Source organism: Ambystoma mexicanum, chromosome 6q, assembly GCF_040938575.1.
Source record: "Ambystoma mexicanum isolate Mex_15411 chromosome 6q, UKY_AmexF1_1, whole genome shotgun sequence".
Classification (NCBI taxonomy): Eukaryota; Metazoa; Chordata; class Amphibia; order Caudata; family Ambystomatidae; genus Ambystoma; species Ambystoma mexicanum.
The window spans coordinates 1,630,748,598-1,630,774,773 of record NC_090937.1 but is presented as its reverse complement, the minus strand read 5'-3'; the positions used below and the strand labels follow the sequence as shown (position 1 = coordinate 1,630,774,773).

At 49.9% G+C, this 26,176-nt stretch overlaps 15 non-coding genes across 15 annotated transcripts; all 15 read right to left on the bottom strand.

Moving 5' to 3' along the window:
* Nucleotides 1–4,887: 4,887 nt before the first annotated feature.
* On the bottom strand, nt 4,888–4,959 carry TRNAG-UCC (transfer RNA glycine (anticodon UCC)). Its single transcript has one exon. It is a non-coding gene; the product is annotated as a tRNA-Gly (tRNA).
* A 322-nt stretch (nt 4,960–5,281) lies between these two features.
* Nucleotides 5,282–5,353, bottom strand: TRNAG-UCC (transfer RNA glycine (anticodon UCC)). The gene has a single exon. It is a non-coding gene; the product is annotated as a tRNA-Gly (tRNA).
* A 1,185-nt stretch (nt 5,354–6,538) lies between these two features.
* On the bottom strand, nt 6,539–6,610 carry TRNAG-UCC (transfer RNA glycine (anticodon UCC)). The gene has a single exon. It is a non-coding gene; the product is annotated as a tRNA-Gly (tRNA).
* A 2,108-nt stretch (nt 6,611–8,718) lies between these two features.
* TRNAG-UCC (transfer RNA glycine (anticodon UCC)) lies at nt 8,719–8,790 on the bottom strand. The gene has a single exon. It is a non-coding gene; the product is annotated as a tRNA-Gly (tRNA).
* Nucleotides 8,791–9,975: 1,185 nt separating this feature from the next.
* Nucleotides 9,976–10,047, bottom strand: TRNAG-UCC (transfer RNA glycine (anticodon UCC)). The gene has a single exon. It is a non-coding gene; the product is annotated as a tRNA-Gly (tRNA).
* Nucleotides 10,048–12,491: 2,444 nt separating this feature from the next.
* TRNAG-UCC (transfer RNA glycine (anticodon UCC)) lies at nt 12,492–12,563 on the bottom strand. Its single transcript has one exon. It is a non-coding gene; the product is annotated as a tRNA-Gly (tRNA).
* A 1,185-nt stretch (nt 12,564–13,748) lies between these two features.
* Nucleotides 13,749–13,820, bottom strand: TRNAG-UCC (transfer RNA glycine (anticodon UCC)). Its single transcript has one exon. It is a non-coding gene; the product is annotated as a tRNA-Gly (tRNA).
* A 1,174-nt stretch (nt 13,821–14,994) lies between these two features.
* Nucleotides 14,995–15,066, bottom strand: TRNAG-UCC (transfer RNA glycine (anticodon UCC)). Its single transcript has one exon. It is a non-coding gene; the product is annotated as a tRNA-Gly (tRNA).
* Nucleotides 15,067–17,508: 2,442 nt separating this feature from the next.
* TRNAG-UCC (transfer RNA glycine (anticodon UCC)) lies at nt 17,509–17,580 on the bottom strand. The gene has a single exon. It is a non-coding gene; the product is annotated as a tRNA-Gly (tRNA).
* A 1,185-nt stretch (nt 17,581–18,765) lies between these two features.
* Nucleotides 18,766–18,837, bottom strand: TRNAG-UCC (transfer RNA glycine (anticodon UCC)). Its single transcript has one exon. It is a non-coding gene; the product is annotated as a tRNA-Gly (tRNA).
* Nucleotides 18,838–20,018: 1,181 nt separating this feature from the next.
* TRNAG-UCC (transfer RNA glycine (anticodon UCC)) lies at nt 20,019–20,090 on the bottom strand. The gene has a single exon. It is a non-coding gene; the product is annotated as a tRNA-Gly (tRNA).
* Nucleotides 20,091–21,264: 1,174 nt separating this feature from the next.
* On the bottom strand, nt 21,265–21,336 carry TRNAG-UCC (transfer RNA glycine (anticodon UCC)). The gene has a single exon. It is a non-coding gene; the product is annotated as a tRNA-Gly (tRNA).
* A 1,703-nt stretch (nt 21,337–23,039) lies between these two features.
* Nucleotides 23,040–23,111, bottom strand: TRNAG-UCC (transfer RNA glycine (anticodon UCC)). Its single transcript has one exon. It is a non-coding gene; the product is annotated as a tRNA-Gly (tRNA).
* A 1,185-nt stretch (nt 23,112–24,296) lies between these two features.
* TRNAG-UCC (transfer RNA glycine (anticodon UCC)) lies at nt 24,297–24,368 on the bottom strand. The gene has a single exon. It is a non-coding gene; the product is annotated as a tRNA-Gly (tRNA).
* A 1,174-nt stretch (nt 24,369–25,542) lies between these two features.
* On the bottom strand, nt 25,543–25,614 carry TRNAG-UCC (transfer RNA glycine (anticodon UCC)). The gene has a single exon. It is a non-coding gene; the product is annotated as a tRNA-Gly (tRNA).
* Between the last annotated feature and the right edge of the window lie 562 nt (nt 25,615–26,176).

The following is a 26,176-nucleotide window of genomic DNA, read 5'->3' as shown; positions in this document are numbered from 1 at the left end:
TAAGAATAAGTCATTGGCTGGGAATGAAAAAAGCTTGCGTTTGACGCAGAAGCAGTTCGCATCATGAGGTCTTGCCGGTCAGCCCAACATTTCCCCGGGACCCCTTAAAAAAGGAGCTTGGTTTTAAGTTTGGTTTGATTGAACAGTACATTTTGTTGGCTGGGCTGGGACCCTCTCCTATTTAGCGCAAGAGTGGAACGAGGCAGCAAGTTCAAGGAATGACATTGCATCCAGGCACTTACAGCTCTTTGTGCCCTAATGCCATGACACAAAAACATAATTTGAAAAAAGTTAGCAGAGGATGGTTTCGATCCATCGACCTCTGGGTTATGGGCCCAGCACGCTTCCGCTGCGCCACTCTGCTGGTTGGAGAACAAAAGCTTTTCTGGGCTTTTACAGCCTACAAACCGACAACCCTAGACCCAGTTTCGAGTGAAGCGGGCAGTAGGCCTTACAAAGCCAAACAACCTGCAACCACGCACTCCCATCCCATGGCCTTTTGCAGACAGGCCTCATTTCTCTAGCTCACACCCTAACTGCCAACACCCCTTCCCCTTCTCTCTCTGTCTCTCTCTCTCTGTCTCTCTCTCTCATTCTCTCTCTCTCGCAAATAGATACTTTACTTCCCAGGTGCAACAAAACAAGCCTTCTCGAGCTGGCAGATATGGGAAGGAAGGAAGGAAGGGCCAGTTTGGAAACTCAACTCAATTACCATAAATCCCCTGCTAAGGGTTATGGGAGGGAGGAATGAAGGAACTTTGCTTCAGGGAAAGGGCTGCTGCTGCTTCAGCATGTGAGGAGCGCAGCCACACGTTTCACCTTCTTCAGTATGTTGGTTTACAGGATGAGAGAGATCCTGAAACCTCACTCTAATAGGCTGAGGTGCTGTGCTCGGTGGCCTGCTGGGACCAAGGCCCGTCAGGGCAAGGCGAATAGGCCTTTGTCAGGCCTTCGTCAGGGCTTTGTCGGGGAGGGGCCAGGAGCCCTGCTCGCTTCAATCCCCTCACCGATAGACAGTTGCAGAAACTAGGATGCAAGAACCTTTCCTGGATGGGGTTTTGATTTTCACGAAAAGTGTGTCAGCTTTGCTTTCAGCATGAGTCTGATTTCCAAAAAATGCATTTTGAACAATTTAAAGATTTGATCTGCGTTGTCAACTGCTTGGAAGGCAGCTATGCTCACCACTATACCACCAACGCCTGCCTGTCTGGGCTATCTGATGGAGCGGCCCTTAGAAATAAGAATAAGTCATTGGCTGGGAATGAAAAAAGCTTGCGTTTGACGCAGAAGCAGTTCGCATCATGAGGTCTTGCCGGTCAGCCCAACATTTCCCCGGGACCCCTTAAAAAAGGAGCTTGGTTTTAAGTTTGGTTTGATTGAACAGTACATTTTGTTGGCTGGGCTGGGACCCTCTCCTATTTAGCGCAAGAGTGGAACGAGGCAGCAAGTTCAAGGAATGACATTGCATCCAGGCACTTACAGCTCTTTGTGCCCTAATGCCATGACACAAAAACATAATTTGAAAAAAGTTAGCAGAGGATGGTTTCGATCCATCGACCTCTGGGTTATGGGCCCAGCACGCTTCCGCTGCGCCACTCTGCTGGTTGGAGAACAAGAGCTTTTCTGGGCTTTTACAGCCTACAAACCGACAACCCTAGACCCAGTTTCGAGTGAAGCGGGCAGTAGGCCTTACAAAGCCAAACAACCTGCAACCACGCACTCCCATCCCATGGCCTTTTGCAGACAGGCCTCATTTCTCTAGCTCACACCCTAACTGCCAACACCCCTTCCCCTTCTCTCTCTGTCTCTCTCTCTCTGTCTCTCTCTCTCATTCTCTCTCTCTCGCAAATAGATACTTTACTTCCCAGGTGCAACAAAACAAGCCTTCTCGAGCTGGCAGATATGGGAAGGAAGGAAGGAAGGGCCAGTTTGGAAACTCAACTCAATTACCATAAATCCCCTGCTAAGGGTTATGGGAGGGAGGAATGAAGGAACTTTGCTTCAGGGAAAGGGCTGCTGCTGCTTCAGCATGTGAGGAGCGCAGCCACACGTTTCACCTTCTTCAGTATGTTGGTTTACAGGATGAGAGAGATCCTGAAACCTCACTCTAATAGGCTGAGGTGCTGTGCTCGGTGGCCTGCTGGGACCAAGGCCCGTCAGGGCAAGGCGAATAGGCCTTTGTCAGGGCTTTGTCGGGGAGGGGCCAGGAGCCCTGCTCGCTTCAATCCCCTCACCGATAGACAGTTGCAGAAACTAGGATGCAAGAACCTTTCCTGGATGGGGTTTTGATTTTCACGAAAAGTGTGTCAGCTTTGCTTTCAGCATGAGTCTGATTTCCAAAAAATGCATTTTGAACAATTTAAAGATTTGATCTGCCTTGGCCGGGAATCGAACCCGGGTCAACTGCTTGGAAGGCAGCTATGCTCACCACTATACCACCAACGCCTGCCTGTCTGGGCTATCTGATGGAGCGGCCCTTAGAAATAAGAATAAGTCATTGGCTGGGAATGAAAAAAGCTTGCGTTTGACGCAGAAGCAGTTCGCATCATGAGGTCTTGCCGGTCAGCCCAACATTTCCCCGGGACCCCTTAAAAAAGGAGCTTGGTTTTAAGTTTGGTTTGATTGAACAGTACATTTTGTTGGCTGGGCTGGGACCCTCTCCTATTTAGCGCAAGAGTGGAACGAGGCAGCAAGTTCAAGGAATGACATTGCATCCAGGCACTTACAGCTCTTTGTGCCCTAATGCCATGACACAAAAACATAATTTGAAAAAAGTTAGCAGAGGATGGTTTCGATCCATCGACCTCTGGGTTATGGGCCCAGCACGCTTCCGCTGCGCCACTCTGCTGGTTGGAGAACAAAAGCTTTTCTGGGCTTTTACAGCCTACAAACCGACAACCCTAGACCCAGTTTCGAGTGAAGCGGGCAGTAGGCCTTACAAAGCCAAACAACCTGCAACCACGCACTCCCATCCCATGGCCTTTTGCAGACAGGCCTCATTTCTCTAGCTCACACCCTAACTGCCAACACCCCTTCCCCTTCTCTCTCTGTCTCTCTCTCTCTGTCTCTCTCTCTCATTCTCTCTCTCTCGCAAATAGATACTTTACTTCCCAGGTGCAACAAAACAAGCCTTCTCGAGCTGGCAGATATGGGAAGGAAGGAAGGAAGGGCCAGTTTGGAAACTCAACTCAATTACCATAAATCCCCTGCTAAGGGTTATGGGAGGGAGGAATGAAGGAACTTTGCTTCAGGGAAAGGGCTGCTGCTGCTTCAGCATGTGAGGAGCGCAGCCACACGTTTCACCTTCTTCAGTATGTTGGTTTACAGGATGAGAGAGATCCTGAAACCTCACTCTAATAGGCTGAGGTGCTGTGCTCGGTGGCCTGCTGGGACCAAGGCCCGTCAGGGCAAGGCGAATAGGCCTTTGTCAGGCCTTCGTCAGGGCTTTGTCGGGGAGGGGCCAGGAGCCCTGCTCGCTTCAATCCCCTCACCGATAGACAGTTGCAGAAACTAGGATGCAAGAACCTTTCCTGGATGGGGTTTTGATTTTCACGAAAAGTGTGTCAGCTTTGCTTTCAGCATGAGTCTGATTTCCAAAAAATGCATTTTGAACAATTTAAAGATTTGATCTGCGTTGGCCGGGAATCGAACCCGGGTCAACTGCTTGGAAGGCAGCTATGCTCACCACTATACCACTAACGCCTGCCTGTCTGGGCTATCTGATGGAGCGGCCCTTAGAAATAAGAATAAGTCATTGGCTGGGAATGAAAAAAGCTTGCGTTTGACGCAGAAGCAGTTCGCATCATGAGGTCTTGCCGGTCAGCCCAACATTTCCCCGGGACCCCTTAAAAAAGGAGCTTGGTTTTAAGTTTGGTTTGATTGAACAGTACATTTTGTTGGCTGGGCTGGGACCCTCTCCTATTTAGCGCAAGAGTGGAACGAGGCAGCAAGTTCAAGGAATGACATTGCATCCAGGCACTTACAGCTCTTTGTGCCCTAATGCCATGACACAAAAACATAATTTGAAAAAAGTTAGCAGAGGATGGTTTCGATCCATCGACCTCTGGGTTATGGGCCCAGCACGCTTCCGCTGCGCCACTCTGCTGGTTGGAGAACAAGAGCTTTTCTGGGCTTTTACAGCCTACAAACCGACAACCCTAGACCCAGTTTCGAGTGAAGCGGGCAGTAGGCCTTACAAAGCCAAACAACCTGCAACCACGCACTCCCATCCCATGGCCTTTTGCAGACAGGCCTCATTTCTCTAGCTCACACCCTAACTGCCAACACCCCTTCCCCTTCTCTCTCTGTCTCTCTCTCTCTGTCTCTCTCTCTCATTCTCTCTCTCTCGCAAATAGATACTTTACTTCCCAGGTGCAACAAAACAAGCCTTCTCGAGCTGGCAGATATGGGAAGGAAGGAAGGAAGGGCCAGTTTGGAAACTCAACTCAATTACCATAAATCCCCTGCTAAGGGTTATGGGAGGGAGGAATGAAGGAACTTTGCTTCAGGGAAAGGGCTGCTGCTGCTTCAGCATGTGAGGAGCGCAGCCACACGTTTCACCTTCTTCAGTATGTTGGTTTACAGGATGAGAGAGATCCTGAAACCTCACTCTAATAGGCTGAGGTGCTGTGCTCGGTGGCCTGCTGGGACCAAGGACCGTCAGGGCAAGGCGAATAGGCCTTTGTCAGGCCTTCGTCAGGGCTTTGTCGGGGAGGGGCCAGGAGCCCTGCTCGCTTCAATCCCCTCACCGATAGACAGTTGCAGAAACTAGGATGCAAGAACCTTTCCTGGATGGGGTTTTGATTTTCACGAAAAGTGTGTCAGCTTTGCTTTCAGCATGAGTCTGATTTCCAAAAAATGCATTTTGAACAATTTAAAGATTTGATCTGCGTTGGCCGGGAATCGAACCCGGGTCAACTGCTTGGAAGGCAGCTATGCTCACCACTATACCACCAACGCCTGCCTGTCTGGGCTATCTGATGGAGCGGCCCTTAGAAATAAGAATAAAGTCATTGGCTGGGAATGAAAAAAGCTTGCGTTTGACGCAGAAGCAGTTCGCATCATGAGGTCTTGCCGGTCAGCCCAACATTTCCCCGGGACCCCTTAAAAAAGGAGCTTGGTTTTAAGTTTGGTTTGATTGAACAGTACATTTTGTTGGCTGGGCTGGGACCCTCTCCTATTTAGCGCAAGAGTGGAACGAGGCAGCAAGTTCAAGGAATGACATTGCATCCAGGCACTTACAGCTCTTTGTGCCCTAATGCCATGACACAAAAACATAATTTGCGTTGGCCGGGAATCGAACCCGGGTCAACTGCTTGGAAGGCAGCTATGCTCACCACTATACCACCAACGCCTGCCTGTCTGGGCTATCTGATGGAGCGGCCTTTAGAAATAAGAATAAGTCATTGGCTGGGAATGAAAAAAGCTTGCGTTTGACGCAGAAGCAGTTCGCATCATGAGGTCTTGCCGGTCAGCCCAACATTTCCCCGGGACCCCTTAAAAAAGGAGCTTGGTTTTAAGTTTGGTTTGATTGAACAGTGCATTTTGTTGGCTGGGCTGGGACCCTCTCCTATTTAGCGCAAGAGTGGAACGAGGCAGCAAGTTCAAGGAATGACATTGCATCCAGGCACTTACAGCTCTTTGTGCCCTAATGCCATGACACAAAAACATAATTTGAAAAAAGTTAGCAGAGGATGGTTTCGATCCATCGACCTCTGGGTTATGGGCCCAGCACGCTTCCGCTGCGCCACTCTGCTGGTTGGAGAACAAAAGCTTTTCTGGGCTTTTACAGCCTACAAACCGACAACCCTAGACCCATTTTCGAGTGAAGCGGGCAGTAGGCCTTACAAAGCCAAACAACCTGCAACCACGCACTCCCATCCCATGGCCTTTTGCAGACAGGCCTCATTTCTCTAGCTCACACCCTAACTGCCAACACCCCTTCCCCTTCTCTCTCTGTCTCTCTCTGTCTGTCTCTCTCTCTCATTCTCTCTCTCTCGCAAATAGATACTTTACTTCCCAGGTGCAACAAAACAAGCCTTCTCGAGCTGGCAGATATGGGAAGGAAGGAAGGAAGGGCCAGTTTGGAAACTCAACTCAATTACCATAAATCCCCTGCTAAGGGTTATGGGAGGGAGGAATGAAGGAACTTTGCTTCAGGGAAAGGGCTGCTGCTGCTTCAGCATGTGAGGAGCGCAGCCACACGTTTCACCTTCTTCAGTATGTTGGTTTACAGGATGAGAGAGATCCTGAAACCTCACTCTAATAGGCTGAGGTGCTGTGCTCGGTGGCCTGCTGGGACCAAGGCCCGTCAGGGCAAGGCGAATAGGCCTTTGTCAGGCCTTCGTCAGGGCTTTGTCGGGGAGGGGCCAGGAGCCCTGCTCGCTTCAATCCCCTCACCGATAGACAGTTGCAGAAACTAGGATGCAAGAACCTTTCCTGGATGGGGTTTTGATTTTCACGAAAAGTGTGTCAGCTTTGCTTTCAGCATGAGTCTGATTTCCAAAAAATGCATTTTGAACAATTTAAAGATTTGATCTGCGTTGGCCGGGAATCGAACCCGGGTCAACTGCTTGGAAGGCAGCTATGCTCACCACTATACCACCAACGCCTGCCTGTCTGGGCTATCTGATGGAGCGGCCCTTAGAAATAAGAATAAGTCATTGGCTGGGAATGAAAAAAGCTTGCGTTTGACGCAGAAGCAGTTCGCATCATGAGGTCTTGCCGGTCAGCCCAACATTTCCCCGGGACCCCTTAAAAAAGGAGCTTGGTTTTAAGTTTGGATTGATTGAACAGTACATTTTGTTGGCTGGGCTGGGACCCTCTCCTATTTAGCGCAAGAGTGGAACGAGGCAGCAAGTTCAAGGAATGACATTGCATCCAGGCACTTACAGCTCTTTGTGCCCTAATGCCATGACACAAAAACATAATTTGAAAAAAGTTAGCAGAGGATGGTTTCGATCCATCGACCTCAGATATGGGAAGGAAGGAAGGAAGGAAGGGCCAGTTTGGAAACTCAACTCAATTACCATAAATCCCCTGCTAAGGGTTATGGGAGGGAGGAATGAAGGAACTTTGCTTCAGGGAAAGGGCTGCTGCTGCTTCAGCATGTGAGGAGCGCAGCCACACGTTTCACCTTCTTCAGTATGTTGGTTTACAGGATGAGAGAGATCCTGAAACCTCACTCTAATAGGCTGAGGTGCTGTGCTCGGTGGCCTGCTGGGACCAAGGCCCGTCAGGGCAAGGCGAATAGGCCTTTGTCAGGCCTTCGTCAGGGCTTTGTCGGGGAGGGGCCAGGAGCCCTGCTCGCTTCAATCCCCTCACCGATAGACAGTTGCAGAAACTAGGATGCAAGAACCTTTCCTGGATGGGGTTTTGATTTTCACGAAAAGTGTGTCAGCTTTGCTTTCAGCATGAGTCTGATTTCCAAAAAATGCATTTTGAACAATTTAAAGATTTGATCTGCCTTGGCCGGGAATCGAACCCGGGTCAACTGCTTGGAAGGCAGCTATGCTCACCACTATACCACCAACGCCTGCCTGTCTGGGCTATCTGATGGAGCGGCCCTTAGAAATAAGAATAAGTCATTGGCTGGGAATGAAAAAAGCTTGCGTTTGACGCAGAAGCAGTTCGCATCATGAGGTCTTGCCGGTCAGCCCAACATTTCCCCGGGACCCCTTAAAAAAGGAGCTTGGTTTTAAGTTTGGTTTGATTGAACAGTACATTTTGTTGGCTGGGCTGGGACCCTCTCCTATTTAGCGCAAGAGTGGAACGAGGCAGCAAGTTCAAGGAATGACATTGCATCCAGGTACTTACAGCTCTTTGTGCCCTAATGCCATGACACAAAAACATAATTTGAAAAAAGTTAGCAGAGGATGGTTTCGATCCATCGACCTGTGGGTTATGGGCCCAGCACGCTTCCGCTGCGCCACTCTGCTGGTTGGAGAACAAGAGCTTTTATGGGCTTTTACAGCCTACAAACCGACAACCCTAGACCCAGTTTCGAGTGAAGCGGGCAGTAGGCCTTACAAAGCCAAACAACCTGCAACCACGCACTCCCATCCCATGGCCTTTTGCAGACAGGCTTCATTTCTCTAGCTCACACCCTAACTGCCAACACCCCTCCCCTTCTCTCTCTGTCTCTCTCTCTCTGTCTCTCTCTCTCATTCTCTCTCTCTCGCAAATAGATACTTTACTTCCCAGGTGCAACAAAACAAGCCTTCTCGAGCTGGCAGATATGGGAAGGAAGGAAGGAAGGGCCAGTTTGGAAACTCAACTCAATTACCATAAATCCCCTGCTAAGGGTTATGGGAGGGAGGAATGAAGGAACTTTGCTTCAGGGAAAGGGCTGCTGCTGCTTCAGCATGTGAGGAGCGCAGCCACACGTTTCACCTTCTTCAGTATGTTGGTTTACAGGATGAGAGAGATCCTGAAACCTCACTCTAATAGGCTGAGGTGCTGTGCTCGGTGGCCTGCTGGGACCAAGGCCCGTCAGGGCAAGGCGAATAGGCCTTTGTCAGGCCTTCGTCAGGGCTTTGTCGGGGAGGGGCCAGGAGCCCTGCTCGCTTCAATCCCCTCACCGATAGACAGTTGCAGAAACTAGGATGCAAGAACCTTTCCTGGATGGGGTTTTGATTTTCACGAAAAGTGTGTCAGCTTTGCTTTCAGCATGAGTCTGATTTCCAAAAAATGCATTTTGAACAATTTAAAGATTTGATCTGCGTTGGCCGGGAATCGAACCCGGGTCAACTGCTTGGAAGGCAGCTATGCTCACCACTATACCACCAACGCCTGCCTGTCTGGGCTATCTGATGGAGCGGCACTTAGAAATAAGAATAAGTCATTGGCTGGGAATGAAAAAAGCTTGCGTTTGACGCAGAAGCAGTTCGCATCATGAGGTCTTGCCGGTCAGCCCAACATTTCCCCGGGACCCCTTAAAAAAGGAGCTTGGTTTTAAGTTTGGTTTGATTGAACAGTACATTTTGTTGGCTGGGCTGGGACCCTCTCCTATTTAGCGCAAGAGTGGAACGAGGCAGCAAGTTCAAGGAATGACATTGCATCCAGGCACTTACAGCTCTTTGTGCCCTAATGCCATGACACAAAAACATAATTTGAAAAAAGTTAGCAGAGGATGGTTTCGATCCATCGACCTCTGGGTTATGGGCCCAGCACGCTTCCGCTGCGCCACTCTGCTGGTTGGAGAACAAGAGCTTTTCTGGGCTTTTACAGCCTACAAACCGACAACCCTAGACCCAGTTTCGAGTGAAGCGGGCAGTAGGCCTTACAAAGCCAAACAACCTGCAACCACGCACTCCCATCCCATGGCCTTTTGCAGACAGGCCTCATTTCTCTAGCTCACACCCTAACTGCCAACACCCCTTCCCCTTCTCTCTCTGTCTCTCTCTCTCTGTCTCTCTCTCTCATTCTCTCTCTCTCCCAAATAGATACTTTACTTCCCAGGTGCAACAAAACAAGCCTTCTCGAGCTGGCAGATATGGGAAGGAAGGAAGGAAGGGCCAGTTTGGAAACTCAACTCAATTACCATAAATCCCCTGCTAAGGGTTATGGGAGGGAGGAATGAAGGAACTTTGCTTCAGGGAAAGGGCTGCTGCTGCTTCAGCATGTGAGGAGCGCAGCCACACGTTTCACCTTCTTCAGTATGTTGGTTTACAGGATGAGAGAGATCCTGAAACCTCACTCTAATAGGCTGAGGTGCTGTGCTCGGTGGCCTGCTGGGACCAAGGCCCGTCAGGGCAAGGCGAATAGGCCTTTGTCAGGCCTTCGTCAGGGCTTTGTCGGGGAGGTGCCAGGAGCCCTGCTCGCTTCAATCCCCTCACCGATAGACAGTTGCAGAAACTAGGATGCAAGAACCTTTCCTGGATGGGGTTTTGATTTTCACGAAAAGTGTGTCAGCTTTGCTTTCAGCATGAGTCTGATTTCCAAAAAATGCATTTTGAACAATTTAAAGATTTGATCTGCGTTGGCCGGGAATCGAACCCGGGTCAACTGCTTGGAAGGCAGCTATGCTCACCACTATACCACCAACGCCTGCCTGTCTGGGCTATCTGATGGAGCGGCCCTTAGAAATAAGAATAAGTCATTGGCTGGGAATGAAAAAAGCTTGCGTTTGACGCAGAAGCAGTTCGCATCATGAGGTCTTGCCGGTCAGCCCAACATTTCCCCGGGACCCCTTAAAAAAGGAGCTTGGTTTTAAGTTTGGTTTGATTGAACAGTACATTTTGTTGGCTGGGCTGGGACCCTCTCCTATTTAGCGCAAGAGTGGAACGAGGCAGCAAGTTCAAGGAATGACATTGCATCCAGGCACTTACAGCTCTTTGTGCCCTAATGCCATGACACAAAAACATAATTTGAAAAAAGTTAGCAGAGGATGGTTTCGATCCATCGACCTCTGGGTTATGGGCCCAGCACGCTTCCGCTGCGCCACTCTGCTGGTTGGAGAACAAGAGCTTTTCTGGGCTTTTACAGCCTACAAACCGACAACCCTAGACCCAGTTTCGAGTGAAGCGGGCAGTAGGCCTTACAAAGCCAAACAACCTGCAACCACGCACTCCTATCCCATGGCCTTTTGCAGACAGGCCTCATTTCTCTAGCTCACACCCTAACTGCCAACACCCCTTCCCCTTCTCTCTCTGTCTCTCTCTCTCTGTCTCTCTCTCTCATTCTCTCTCTCTCGCAAATAGATACTTTACTTCCCAGGTGCAACAAAACAAGCCTTCTCGAGCTGGCAGATATGGGAAGGAAGGAAGGAAGGGCCAGTTTGGAAACTCAACTCAATTACCATAAATCCCCTGCTAAGGGTTATGGGAGGGAGGAATGAAGGAACTTTGCTTCAGGGAAAGGGCTGCTGCTGCTTCAGCATGTGAGGAGCGCAGCCACACGTTTCACCTTCTTCAGTATGTTGGTTTACAGGATGAGAGAGATCCTGAAACCTCACTCTAATAGGCTGAGGTGCTGTGCTCGGTGGCCTGCTGGGACCAAGGCCCGTCAGGGCAAGGCGAATAGGCCTTTGTCAGGCCTTCGTCAGGGCTTTGTCGGGGAGGGGCCAGGAGCCCTGCTCGCTTCAATCCCCTCACCGATAGACAGTTGCAGAAACTAGGATGCAAGAACCTTTCCTGGATGGGGTTTTGATTTTCACGAAAAGTGTGTCAGCTTTGCTTTCAGCATGAGTCTGATTTCCAAAAAATGCATTTTGAACAATTTAAAGATTTGATCTGCGTTGGCCGGGAATCGAACCCGGGTCAACTGCTTGGAAGGCAGCTATGCTCACCACTATACCACCAACACCTGCCTGTCTGGGCTATCTGATGGAGCGGCCCTTAGAAATAAGAATAAGTCATTGGCTGGGAATGAAAAAAGCTTGCGTTTGACGCAGAAGCAGTTCGCATCATGAGGTCTTGCCGGTCAGCCCAACATTTCCCCGGGACCCCTTAAAAAAGGAGAGCTTGGTTTTAAGTTTGGTTTGATTGAACAGTACATTTTGTTGGCTGGGCTGGGACCCTCTCCTATTTAGCGCAAGAGTTGAACGAGGCAGCAAGTTCAAGGAATGACATTGCATCCAGGCACTTACAGCTCTTTGTGCCCTAATGCCATGACACAAAAACATAATTTGAAAAAAGTTAGCAGAGGATGGTTTCGATCCATCGACCTCTGGGTTATGGGCCCAGCACGCTTCCGCTGCGCCACTCTGCTGGTTGGAGAACAAGAGCTTTTCTGGGCTTTTACAGCCTACAAACCGACAACCCTAGACCCAGTTTCGAGTGAAGCGGGCAGTAGGCCTTACAAAGCCAAACAACCTGCAACCACGCACTCCCATCCCATGGCCTTTTGCAGACAGGCCTCATTTCTCTAGCTCACACCCTAACTGCCAACACCCCTTCCCCTTCTCTCTCTGTCTCTCTCTCTCTGTCTCTCTCTCTCATTCTCTCTCTCTCGCAAATAGATACTTTACTTCCCAGGTGCAACAAAACAAGCCTTCTCGAGCTGGCAGATATGGGAAGGAAGGAAGGAAGGGCCAGTTTGGAAACTCAACTCAATTACCATAAATCCCCTGCTAAGGGTTATGGGAGGGAGGAATGAAGGAACTTTGCTTCAGGGAAAGGGCTGCTGCTGCTTCAGCATGTGAGGAGCGCAGCCACACGTTTCACCTTCTTCAGTATGTTGGTTTACAGGATGAGAGAGATCCTGAAACCTCACTCTAATAGGCTGAGGTGCTGTGCTCGGTGGCCTGCTGGGACCAAGGCCCGTCAGGGCAAGGCGAATAGGCCTTTGTCAGGCCTTCGTCAGGGCTTTGTCGGGGAGGGGCCAGGAGCCCTGCTCGCTTCAATCCCCTCACCGATAGACAGTTGCAGAAACTAGGATGCAAGAACCTTTCCTGGATGGGGTTTTGATTTTCACGAAAAGTGTGTCAGCTTTGCTTTCAGCATGAGTCTGATTTCCAAAAAATGCATTTTGAACAATTTAAAGATTTGATCTGCGTTGGCCGGGAATCGAACCCGGGTCAACTGCTTGGAAGGCAGCTATGCTCACCACTATACCACCAACGCCTGCCTGTCTGGGCTATCTGATGGAGCGGCCTTTAGAAATAAGAATAAGTCATTGGCTGGGAATGAAAAAAGCTTGCGTTTGACGCAGAAGCAGTTCGCATCATGAGGTCTTGCCGGTCAGCCCAACATTTCCCCGGGACCCCTTAAAAAAGGAGCTTGGTTTTAAGTTTGGTTTGATTGAACAGTGCATTTTGTTGGCTGGGCTGGGACCCTCTCCTATTTAGCGCAAGAGTGGAACGAGGCAGCAAGTTCAAGGAATGACATTGCATCCAGGCACTTACAGCTCTTTGTGCCCTAATGCCATGACACAAAAACATAATTTGAAAAAAGTTAGCAGAGGATGGTTTCGATCCATCGACCTCTGGGTTATGGGCCCAGCACGCTTCCGCTGCGCCACTCTGCTGGTTGGAGAACAAGAGCTTTTCTGGGCTTTTACAGCCTACAAACCGACAACCCTAGACCCAGTTTCGAGTGAAGCGGGCAGTAGGCCTTACAAAGCCAAACAACCTGCAACCACGCACTCCCATCCCATGGCCTTTTGCAGACAGGCCTCATTTCTCTAGCTCACACCCTAACTGCCAACACCCCTTCCCCTTCTCTCTCTGTCTCTCTCTCTCTGTCTCTCTCTCTCATTCTCTCTCTCTCGCAAATAGATACTTTACTTCCCAGGTGCAACAAAACAAGCCTTCTCGAGCTGGCAGATATGGGAAGGAAGGAAGGAAGGGCCAGTTTGGAAACTCAACTCAATTACCATAAATCCCCTGCTAAGGGTTATGGGAGGGAGGAATGAAGGAACTTTGCTTCAGGGAAAGGGCTGCTGCTGCTTCAGCATGTGAGGAGCGCAGCCACACGTTTCACCTTCTTCAGTATGTTGGTTTACAGGATGAGAGAGATCCTGAAACCTCACTCTAATAGGCTGAGGTGCTGTGCTCGGTGGCCTGCTGGGACCAAGGCCCGTCAGGGCAAGGCGAATAGGCCTTTGTCAGGCCTTCGTCAGGGCTTTGTCGGGGAGGGGCCAGGAGCCCTGCTCGCTTCAATCCCCTCACCGATAGACAGTTGCAGAAACTAGGATGTAAGAACCTTTCCTGGATGGGGTTTTGATTTTCACGAAAAGTGTGTCAGCTTTGCTTTCAGCATGAGTCTGATTTCCAAAAAATGCATTTTGAACAATTTAAAGATTTGATCTGCGTTGGCCGGGAATCGAACCCGGGTCAACTGCTTGGAAGGCAGCTATGCTCACCACTATACCACCAACGCCTGCCTGTCTGGGCTATCTGATGGAGCGGCCTTTAGAAATAAGAATAAGTCATTGGCTGGGAATGAAAAAAGCTTGCTTTTGACGCAGAAGCAGTTCGCATCATGAGGTCTTGCCGGTCAGCCCAACATTTCCCCGGGACCCCTTAAAAAAGGAGCTTGGTTTTAAGTTTGGTTTGATTGAACAGTGCATTTTGTTGGCTGGGCTGGGACCCTCTCCTATTTAGCGCAAGAGTGGAACGAGGCAGCAAGTTCAAGGAATGACATTGCATCCAGGCACTTACAGCTCTTTGTGCCCTAATGCCATGACACAAAAACATAATTTGAAAAAAGTTAGCAGAGGATGGTTTCGATCCATCGACCTCTGGGTTATGGGCCCAGCACGCTTCCGCTGCGCCACTCTGCTGGTTGGAGAACAAAAGCTTTTCTGGGCTTTTACAGCCTACAAACCGACAACCCTAGACCCATTTTCGAGTGAAGCGGGCAGTAGGCCTTACAAAGCCAAACAACCTGCAACCACGCACTCCCATCCCATGGCCTTTTGCAGACAGGCCTCATTTCTCTAGCTCACACCCTAACTGCCAACACCCCTTCCCCTTCTCTCTCTGTCTCTCTCTCTCTGTCTCTCTCTCTCATTCTCTCTCTCTCGCAAATAGATACTTTACTTCCCAGGTGCAACAAAACAAGCCTTCTCGAGCTGGCAGATATGGGAAGGAAGGAAGGAAGGGCCAGTTTGGAAACTCAACTCAATTACCATAAATCCCCTGCTAAGGGTTATGGGAGGGAGGAATGAAGGAACTTTGCTTCAGGGAAAGGGCTGCTGCTGCTTCAGCATGTGAGGAGCGCAGCCACACGTTTCACCTTCTTCAGTATGTTGGTTTACAGGATGAGAGAGATCCTGAAACCTCACTCTAATAGGCTGAGGTGCTGTGCTCGGTGGCCTGCTGGGACCAAGGCCCGTCAGGGCAAGGCGAATAGGCCTTTGTCAGGCCTTTGTCGGGGAGGGGCCAGGAGCCCTGCTCGCTTCAATCCCCTCACCGATAGACAGTTGCAGAAACTAGGATGCAAGAACCTTTCCTGGATGGGGTTTTGATTTTCACGAAAAGTGTGTCAGCTTTGCTTTCAGCATGAGTCTGATTTCCAAAAAATGCATTTTGAACAATTTAAAGATTTGATCTGCGTTGGCCGGGAATCGAACCCGGGTCAACTGCTTGGAAGGCAGCTATGCTCACCACTATACCACCAACGCCTGCCTGTCTGGGCTATCTGATGGAGCGGCCCTTAGAAATAAGAATAAGTCATTGGCTGGGAATGAAAAAAGCTTGCGTTTGACGCGGAAGCAGTTCGCATCATGAGGTCTTGCCGGTCAGCCCAACATTTCCCCGGGACCCCTTAAAAAAGGAGCTTGGTTTTAAGTTTGGTTTGATTGAACAGTACATTTTGTTGGCTGGGCTGGGACCCTCTCCTATTTAGCGCAAGAGTGGAACGAGGCAGCAAGTTCAAGGAATGACATTGCATCCAGGCACTTACAGCTCTTTGTGCCCTAATGCCATGACACAAAAACATAATTTGAAAAAAGTTAGCAGAGGATGGTTTCGATCCATCGACCTCTGGGTTATGGGCCCAGCACGCTTCCGCTGCGCCACTTTGCTGGTTGGAGAACAAGAGCTTTTCTGGGCTTTTACAGCCTACAAACCGACAACCCTAGACCCAGTTTCGAGTGAAGCGGGCAGTAGGCCTTACAAAGCCAAACAACCTGCAACCACGCACTCCCATCCCATGGCCTTTTGCAGACAGGCCTCATTTCTCTAGCTCACACCCTAACTGCCAACACCCCTTCCCCTTCTCTCTCTGTCTCTCTCTCTCTGTCTCTCTCTCTCATTCTCTCTCTCTCGCAAATAGATACTTTACTTCCCAGGTGCAACAAAACAAGCCTTCTCGAGCTGGCAGATATGGGAAGGAAGGAAGGAAGGGCCAGTTTGGAAACTCAACTCAATTACCATAAATCCCCTGCTAAGGGTTATGGGAGGGAGGAATGAAGGAACTTTGCTTCAGGGAAAGGGCTGCTGCTGCTTCAGCATGTGAGGAGCGCAGCCACACGTTTCACCTTCTTCAGTATGTTGGTTTACAGGATGAGAGAGATCCTGAAACCTCACTCTAATAGGCTGAGGTGCTGTGCTCGGTGGCCTGCTGGGACCAAGGCCCGTCAGGGCAAGGCGGATAGGCCTTTGTCAGGCCTTCGTCAGGGCTTTGTCGGGGAGGGGCCAGGAGCCCTGCTCGCTTCAATCCCCTCACCGATAGACAGTTGCAGAAACTAGGATGCAAGAACCTTTCCTGGATGGGGTTTTGATTTTCACGAAAAGTGTGTCAGCTTTGCTTTCAGCATGAGTCTGATTTCCAAAAAATGCATTTTGAACAATTTAAAGATTTGATCTGCGTTGGCCGGGAATCGAAACCGGGTCAACTGCTTGGAAGGCAGCTATGCTCACCACTATACCACCAACGCCTGCCTGTCTGGGCTATCTGATGGAGCGGCCCTTAGAAATAAGAATAAGTCATTGGCTGGGAATGAAAAAAGCTTGCGTTTGACGCAGAAGCAGTTCGCATCATGAGGTCTTGCCGGTCAGCCCAACATTTCCCCGGGACCCCTTAAAAAAGGAGCTTGGTTTTAAGTTTGGTTTGATTGAACAGTACATTTTGTTGGCTGGGCTGGGACCCTCTCCTATTTAGCGCAAGAGTGGAACGAGGCAGCAAGTTCAAGGAATGACATTGCATCCAGGCACTTACAGCTCTTTGTGCCCTAATGCCATGACACAAAAACATAATTTGAAAAAAGTTAGCAGAGGATGGTTTCGATCCATCGACCTGTGGGTTATGGGCCCAGCACGCTTCCGCTGCGCCACTCTGCTTGTTGGAGAACAAGAGCTTTTCTGGGCTTTTACAGCCTACAAACCGACAACCCTAGACCCAGTTTCGAGTGAAGCGGGCAGTAGGCCTTACAAAGCCAAACAACCTGCAACCACGCACTCCCATCCCATGGCCTTTTGCAGACAGGCCTCATTTCTCTAGCTCACACCCTAACTGCCAACACCCCTTCCCCTTCTCTCTCTGTCTCTCTCTCTCTGTCTCTCTCTCTCATTCTCTCTCTCTCGCAAATAGATACTTTACTTCCCAGGTGCAACAAAACAAGCCTTCTCGAGCTGGCAGATATGGGAAGGAAGGAAGGAAGGGCCAGTTTGGAAACTCAACTCAATTACCATAAATCCCCTGCTAAGGGTTATGGGAGGGAGGAATGAAGGAACTTTGCTTCAGGGAAAGGGCTGCTGCTGCTTCAGCATGTGAGGAGCGCAGCCACACGTTTCACCTTCTTCAGTATGTTGGTTTACAGGATGAGAGAGATCCTGAAACCTCACTCTAATAGGCTGAGGTGCTGTGCTCGGTGGCCTGCTGGGACCAAGGCCCGTCAGGGCAAGGCGAATAGGCCTTTGTCAGGCCTTCGTCAGGGCTTTGTCGGGGAGGGGCCAGGAGCCCTGCTCGCTTCAATCCCCTCACCGATAGACAGTTGCAGAAACTAGGATGCAAGAACCTTTCCTGGATGGGGTTTTGATTTTCACGAAAAGTGTGTCAGCTTTGCTTTCAGCATGAGTCTGATTTCCAAAAAATGCATTTTGAACAATTTAAAGATTTGATCTGCGTTGGCCGGGAATCGAACCCGGGTCAACTGCTTGGAAGGCAGCTATGCTCACCACTATACCACCAACGCCTGCCTGTCTGGGCTATCTGATGGAGCGGCCCTTAGAAATAAGAATAAGTCATTGGCTGGGAATGAAAAAAGCTTGCGTTTGACTCAGAAGCAGTTCGCATCATGAGGTCTTGCCGGTCAGCCCAACATTTCCCCGGGACCCCTTAAAAAAGGAGCTTGGTTTTAAGTTTGGTTTGATTGAACAGTGCATTTTGTTGGCTGGGCTGGGACCCTCTCCTATTTAGCGCAAGAGTGGAACGAGGCAGCAAGTTCAAGGAATGACATTGCATCCAGGCACTTACAGCTCTTTGTGCCCTAATGCCATGACACAAAAACATAATTTGAAAAAAGTTAGCAGAGGATGGTTTCGATCCATCGACCTCTGGGTTATGGGCCCAGCACGCTTCCGCTGCGCCACTCTGCTTGTTGGAGAACGAGAGCTTTTCTGGGCTTTTACAGCCTACAAACCGACAACCCTAGACCCAGTTTCGAGTGAAGCGGGCAGTAGGCCTTACAAAGCCAAACAACCTGCAACCACGCACTCCCATCCCATGGCCTTTTGCAGACAGGCCTCATTTCTCTAGCTCACACCCTAACTGCCAACACCCCTTCCCCTTCTCTCTCTGTCTCTCTCTCTCTGTCTCTCTCTCTCATTCTCTCTCTCTCGCAAATAGATACTTTACTTCCCAGGTGCAACAAAACAAGCCTTCTCGAGCTGGCAGATATGGGAAGGAAGGAAGGAAGGGCCAGTTTGGAAACTCAACTCAATTACCATAAATCCCCTGCTAAGGGTTATGGGAGGGAGGAATGAAGGAACTTTGCTTCAGGGAAAGGGCTGCTGCTGCTTCAGCATGTGAGGAGCGCAGCCACACGTTTTACCTTCTTCAGTATGTTGGTTTACAGGATGAGAGAGATCCTGAAACCTCACTCTAATAGGCTGAGGTGCTGTGCTCGGTGGCCTGCTGGGACCAAGGCCCGTCAGGGCAAGGCGAATAGGCCTTTGTCAGGCCTTCGTCAGGGCTTTGTCGGGGAGGGGCCAGGAGCCCTGCTCGCTTCAATCCCCTCACCGATAGACAGTTGCAGAAACTAGGATGCAAGAACCTTTCCTGGATGGGGTTTTGATTTTCACGAAAAGTGTGTCAGCTTTGCTTTCAGCATGAGTCTGATTTCCAAAAAATGCATTTTGAACAATTTAAAGATTTGATCTGCGTTGGCCGGGAATCGAACCCGGGTCAACTGCTTGGAAGGCAGCTATGCTCACCACTATACCACCAACGCCTGCCTGTCTGGGCTATCTGATGGAGCGGCCTTTAGAAATAAGAATAAGTCATTGGCTGGGAATGAAAAAAGCTTGCGTTTGACGCAGAAGCAGTTCGCATCATGAGGTCTTGCCGGTCAGCCCAACATTTCCCCGGGACCCCTTAAAAAAGGAGCTTGGTTTTAAGTTTGGTTTGATTGAACAGTGCATTTTGTTGGCTGGGCTGGGACCCTCTCCTATTTAGCGCAAGAGTGGAACGAGGCAGCAAGTTCAAGGAATGACAGTGCATCCAGGCACTTACAGCTCTTTTTGCCCTAATGCCATGACACAAAAACATAATTTGAAAAAAGTTAGCAGAGGATGGTTTCGATCCATCGACCTCTGGGATATGGGCCCAGCACGCTTCCGCTGCGCCACTCTGCTGGTTGGAGAACAAGAGCTTTTCTGGGCTTTTACAGCCTACAAACCGACAACCCTAGACCCAGTTTCGAGTGAAGCGGGCAGTAGGCCTTACAAAGCCAAACAACCTGCAACCACGCACTCCCATCCCATGGCCTTTTGCAGACAGGCCTCATTTCTCTAGCTCACACCCTAACTGCCAACACCCCTTCCCCTTCTCTCTCTGTCTCTCTCTCTCTGTCTCTCTCTCTCATTCTCTCTCTCTCGCAAATAGATACTTTACTTCCCAGGTGCAACAAAACAAGCCTTCTCGAGCTGGCAGATATGGGAAGGAAGGAAGGGCCAGTTTGGAAACTCAACTCAATTACCATAAATCCCCTGCTAAGGGTTATGGGAGGGAGGAATGAAGGAACTTTGCTTCAGGGAAAGGGCTGCTGCTGCTTCAGCATGTGAGGAGCGCAGCCACACGTTTCACCTTCTTCAGTATGTTGGTTTACAGGATGAGAGAGATCCTGAAACCTCACTCTAATAGGCTGAGGTGCTGTGCTCGGTGGCCTGCTGGGACCAAGGCCCGTCAGGGCAAGGCGAATAGGCCTTTGTCAGGCCTTCGTCAGGGCTTTGTCGGGGAGGGGCCAGGAGCCCTGCTCGCTTCAATCCCCTCACCGATAGACAGTTGCAGAAACTAGGATGCAAGAACCTTTCCTGGATGGGGTTTTGATTTTCACGAAAAGTGTGTCAGCTTTGCTTTCAGCATGAGTCTGATTTCCAAAAAATGCATTTTGAACAATTTAAAGATTTGATCTGCGTTGGCCGGGAATCGAACCCGGGTCAACTGCTTGGAAGGCAGCTATGCTCACCACTATACCACCAACGCCTGCCTGTCTGGGCTATCTGATGGAGCGGCCTTTAGAAATAAGAATAAGTCATTGGCTGGGAATGAAAAAAGCTTGCGTTTGACGCAGAAGCAGTTCGCATCATGAGGTCTTGCCGGTCAGCCCAACATTTCCCCGGGACCCCTTAAAAAAGGAGCTTGGTTTTAAGTTTGGTTTGATTGAACAGTGCATTTTGTTGGCTGGGCTGGGACCCTCTCCTATTTAGCGCAAGAGTGGAACGAGGCAGCAAGTTCAAGGAATGACATTGCATCCAGGCACTTACAGCTCTTTGTGCCCTAATGCCATGACACAAAAACATAATTTGAAAAAAGTTAGCAGAGGATGGTTTCGATCCATCGACCTCTGGGTTATGGGCCCAGCACGCTTCCGCTGCGCCACTCTGCTGGTTGGAGAACAAAAGCTTTTCTGGGCTTTTACAGCCTACAAACCGACAACCCTAGACCCATTTTCGAGTGAAGCGGGCAGTAGGCCTTACAAAGCCAAACAACCTGCAACCACGCACTCCCATCCCATGGCCTTTTGCAGACAGGGATCATTTCTCTAGCTCACACCCTAACTGCCAACACCCCTTCCCCTTCTCTCTCTGTCTCTCTCTCTCTGTCTCTCTCTCTCATTCTCTCTCTCTCGCAAATAGATACTTTACTTCCCAGGTGCAACAAAACAAGCCTTCTCGAGCTGGCAGATATGGGAAGGAAGGAAGGAAGGGCCAGTTTGGAAACTCAACTCAATTACCATAAATCCCCTGCTAAGGGTTATGGGAGGGAGGAATGAAGGAACTTTGCTTCAGGGAAAGGGCTGCTGCTGCTTCAGCATGTGAGGAGCGCAGCCACACGTTTCACCTTCTTCAGTATGTTGGTTTACAGGATGAGAGAGATCCTGAAGCCTCACTCTAATAGGCTGAGGTGCTGTGCTCGGTGGCCTGCTGGGACCAAGGCCCGTCAGGGCAAGGCGAATAGGCCTTTGTCAGGCCTTTGTCGGGGAGGGGCCAGGAGCCCTGCTCGCTTCAATCCCCTCACCGATAGACAGTTGCAGAAACTAGGATGCAAGAACCTTTCCTGGATGGGGTTTTGATTTTCACGAAAAGTGTGTCAGCTTTGCTTTCAGCATGAGTCTGATTTCCAAAAAATGCATTTTGAACAATTTAAAGATTTGATCTGCGTTGGCCGGGAATCGAACCCGGGTCAACTGCTTGGAAGGCAGCTATGCTCACCACTATACCACCAACGCCTGCCTGTCTGGGCTATCTGATGGAGCGGCCCTTAGAAATAAGAATAAGTCATTGGCTGGGAATGAAAAAAGCTTGCGTTTGACGCAGAAGCAGTTCGCATCATGAGGTCTTGCCGGTCAGCCCAACATTTCCCCGGGACCCCTTAAAAAAGGAGCTTGGTTTTAAGTTTGGTTTGATTGAACAGTACATTTTGTTGGCTGGGCTGGGACCCTCTCCTATTTAGCGCAAGAGTGGAACGAGGCAGCAAGTTCAAGGAATGACATTGCATCCAGGCACTTACAGCTCTTTGTGCCCTAATGCCATGACACAAAAACATAATTTGAAAAAAGTTAGCAGAGGATGGTTTCGATCCATCAACCTCTGGGTTATGGGCCCAGCACGCTTCCGCTGCGCCACTCTGCTGGTTGGAGAACAAGAGCTTTTCTGGGCTTTTACAGCCTACAAACCGACAACCCTAGACCCAGTTTCGAGTGAAGCGGGCAGTAGGCCTTACAAAGCCAAACAACCTGCAACCACGCACTCCCATCCCATGGCCTGATGGAGCGGCCTTTAGAAATAAGAATAAGTCATTGGCTGGGAATGAAAAAAGCTTGCGTTTGACGCAGAAGCAGTTCGCATCATGAGGTCTTGCCGGTCAGCCCAACATTTCCCCGGGACCCCTTAAAAAAGGAGCTTGGTTTTAAGTTTGGTTTGATTGAACAGTGCATTTTGTTGGCTGGGCTGGGACCCTCTCCTATTTAGCGCAAGAGTGGAACGAGGCAGCAAGTTCAAGGAATGACATTGCATCCAGGCACTTACAGCTCTTTGTGCCCTAATGCCATGACACAAAAACATAATTTGAAAAAAGTTAGCAGAGGATGGTTTCGATCCATCGACCTCTGGGTTATGGGCCCAGCACGCTTCCGCTGCGCCACTCTGCTGGTTGGAGAACAAAAGCTTTTCTGGGCTTTTACAGCCTACAAACCGACAACCCTAGACCCATTTTCGAGTGAAGCGGGCAGTAGGCCTTACAAAGCCAAACAACCTGCAACCACGCACTCCCATCCCATGGCCTTTTGCAGACAGGCCTCATTTCTCTAGCTCACACCCTAACTGCCAACACCCCTTCCCCTTCTCTCTCTGTCTCTCTCTGTCTGTCTCTCTCTCTCATTCTCTCTCTCTCGCAAATAGATACTTTACTTCCCAGGTGCAACAAAACAAGCCTTCTCGAGCTGGCAGATATGGGAAGGAAGGAAGGAAGGGCCAGTTTGGAAACTCAACTCAATTACCATAAATCCCCTGCTAAGGGTTATGGGAGGGAGGAATGAAGGAACTTTGCTTCAGGGAAAGGGCTGCTGCTGCTTCAGCATGTGAGGAGCGCAGCCACACGTTTCACCTTCTTCAGTATGTTGGTTTACAGGATGAGAGAGATCCTGAAACCTCACTCTAATAGGCTGAGGTGCTGTGCTCGGTGGCCTGCTGGGACCAAGGCCCGTCAGGGCAAGGCGAATAGGCCTTTGTCAGGCCTTCGTCAGGGCTTTGTCGGGGAGGGGCCAGGAGCCCTGCTCGCTTCAAACCCCTCACCGATAGACAGTTGCAGAAACTAGGATGCAAGAACCTTTCCTGGATGGGGTTTTGATTTTCACGAAAAGTGTGTCAGCTTTGCTTTCAGCATGAGTCTGATTTCCAAAAAATGCATTTTGAACAATTTAAAGATTTGATCTGCGTTGGCCGGGAATCGAACCCGGGTCAACTGCTTGGAAGGCAGCTATGCTCACCACTATACCACCAACGCCTGCCTGTCTGGGCTATCTGATGGAGCGGCCCTTAGAAATAAGAATAAGTCATTGGCTGGGAATGAAAAAAGCTTGCGTTTGACGCAGAAGCAGTTCGCATCATGAGGTCTTGCCGGTCAGCCCAACATTTCCCCGGGACCCCTTAAAAAAGGAGCTTGGTTTTAAGTTTGGTTTGATTGAACAGTGCATTTTGTTGGCTGGGCTGGGACCCTCTCCTATTTAGCGCAAGAGTGGAACGAGGCAGCAAGTTCAAGGAATGACATTGCATCCAGGCACTTACAGCTCTTTGTGCCCTAATGCCATGACACAAAAACATAATTTGAAAAAAGTTAGCAGAGGATGGTTTCGATCCATCGACCTCTGGGTTATGGGCCCAGCACGCTTCCGCTGCGCCACTCTGCTGGTTGGAGAACAAGAGCTTTTCTGGGCTTTTACAGCCTACAAACCGACAACCCTAGACCCAGTTTCGAGTGAAGCGGGCAGTAGGCCTTACAAAGCCAAACAACCTGCAACCACGCACTCCCATCCCATGGCCTTTTGCAGACAGGCCTCATTTCTCTAGCTCACACCCTAACTGCCAACACCCCTTCCCCTTCTCTCTCTGTCTCTCTCTCTCTGTCTCTCTCTCTCATTCTCTCTCTCTCGCAAATAGATACTTTACTTCCCAGGTGCAACAAAACAAGCCTTCTCGAGCTGGCAGATATGGGAAGGAAGGAAGGAAGGGCCAGTTTGGAAACTCAACTCAATTACCATAAATCCCCTGCTAAGGGTTATGGGAGGGAGGAATGAAGGAACTTTGCTTCAGGGAAAGGGCTGCTGCTGCTTCAGCATGTGAGGAGCGCAGCCACACGTTTCACCTTCTTCAGTATGTTGGTTTACAGGATGAGAGAGATCCTGAAACCTCACTCTAATAGGCTGAGGTGCTGTGCTCGGTGGCCTGCTGGGACCAAGGCCCGTCAGGGCAAGGCGAATAGGCCTTTGTCAGGCCTTCGTCAGGGCTTTGTCGGGGAGGGGCCAGGAGCCCTGCTCGCTTCAATCCCCTCACCGATAGACAGTTGCAGAAACTAGGATGCAAGAACCTTTCCTGGATGGGGTTTTGATTTTCACGAAAAGTGTGTCAGCTTTGCTTTCAGCATGAGTCTGATTTCCAAAAAATGCATTTTGAACAATTTAAAGATTTGATCTGCGTTGGCCGGGAATCGAACCCGGGTCAACTGCTTGGAAGGCAGCTATGCTCACCACTATACCACCAACGCCTGCCTGTCTGGGCTATCTGATGGAGCGGCCTTTAGAAATAAGAATAAGTCATTGGCTGGGAATGAAAAAAGCTTGCGTTTGACGCAGAAGCAGTTCGCATCATGAGGTCTTGCCGGTCAGCCCAACATTTCCCCGGGACCCCTTAAAAAAGGAGCTTGGTTTTAAGTTTGGTTTGATTGAACAGTGCATTTTGTTGGCTGGGCTGGGACCCTCTCCTATTTAGCGCAAGAGTGGAACGAGGCAGCAAGTTCAAGGAATGACATTGCATCCAGGCACTTACAGCTCTTTGTGCCCTAATGCCATGACACAAAAACATAATTTGAAAAAGGTTAGCAGAGGATGGTTTCGATCCATCGACCTCTGGGTTATGGGCCCAGCACGCTTCCGCTGCGCCACTCTGCTGGTTGGAGAACAAAAGCTTTTCTGGGCTTTTACAGCCTACAAACCGACAACCCTAGACCCATTTTCGAGTGAAGCGGGCAGTAGGCCTTACAAAACCAAACAACCTGCAACCACGCACTCCCATCCCATGGCCTTTTGCAGACAGGCCTCATTTCTCTAGCTCACACCCTAACTGCCAACACCCCTTCCCCTTCTCTCTCTGTCTCTCTCTCTCTGTCTCTCTCTCTCATTCTCTCTCTCTCGCAAATAGATACTTTACTTCCCAGGTGCAACAAAACAAGCCTTCTCGAGCTGGCAGATATGGGAAGGAAGGAAGGAAGGGCCAGTTTGGAAACTCAACTCAATTACCATAAATCCCCTGCTAAGGGTTATGGGAGGGAGGAATGAAGGAACTTTGCTTCAGGGAAAGGGCTGCTGCTGCTTCAGCATGTGAGGAGCGCAGCCACACGTTTCACCTTCTTCAGTATGTTGGTTTACAGGATGAGAGAGATCCTGAAACCTCACTCTAATAGGCTGAGGTGCTGTGCTCGGTGGCCTGCTGGGACCAAGGCCCGTCAGGGCAAGGCGAATAGGCCTTTGTCAGGCCTTTGTCGGGGAGGGGCCAGGAGCCCTGCTCGCTTCAATCCCCTCACCGATAGACAGTTGCAGAAACTAGGATGCAAGAACCTTTCCTGGATGGGGTTTTGATTTTCACGAAAAGTGTGTCAGCTTTGCTTTCAGCATGAGTCTGATTTCCAAAAAATGCATTTTGAACAATTTAAAGATTTGATCTGCGTTGGCCGGGAATCGAACCCGGGTCAACTGCTTGGAAGGCAGCTATGCTCACCACTATACCACCAACGCCTGCCTGTCTGGGCTATCTGATGGAGCGGCCTTTAGAAATAAGAATAAGTCATTGGCTGGGAATGAAAAAAGCTTGCGTTTGACGCAGAAGCAGTTTGCATCATGAGGTCTTGCCGGTCAGCCCAACATTTCCCCGGGACCCCTTAAAAAAGGAGCTTGGTTTTAAGTTTGGTTTGATTGAACAGTGCATTTTGTTGGCTGGGCTGGGACCCTCTCCTATTTAGCGCAAGAGTGGAACGAGGCAGCAAGTTCAAGGAATGACATTGCATCCAGGCACTTACAGCTCTTTGTGCCCTAATGCCATGACACAAAAACATAATTTGAAAAAAGTTAGCAGAGGATGGTTTCGATCCATCGACCTCTGGGTTATGGGCCCAGCACGCTTCCGCTGCGCCACTCTGCGGGTTGGAGAACAAAAGCTTTTCTGGGCTTTTACAGCCTACAAACCGACAACCCTAGACCCATTTTCGAGTGAAGCGGGCAGTAGGCCTTACAAAGCCAAACAACCTGCAACCACGCACTCCCATCCCATGGCCTTTTGCAGACAGGCCTCATTTCTCTA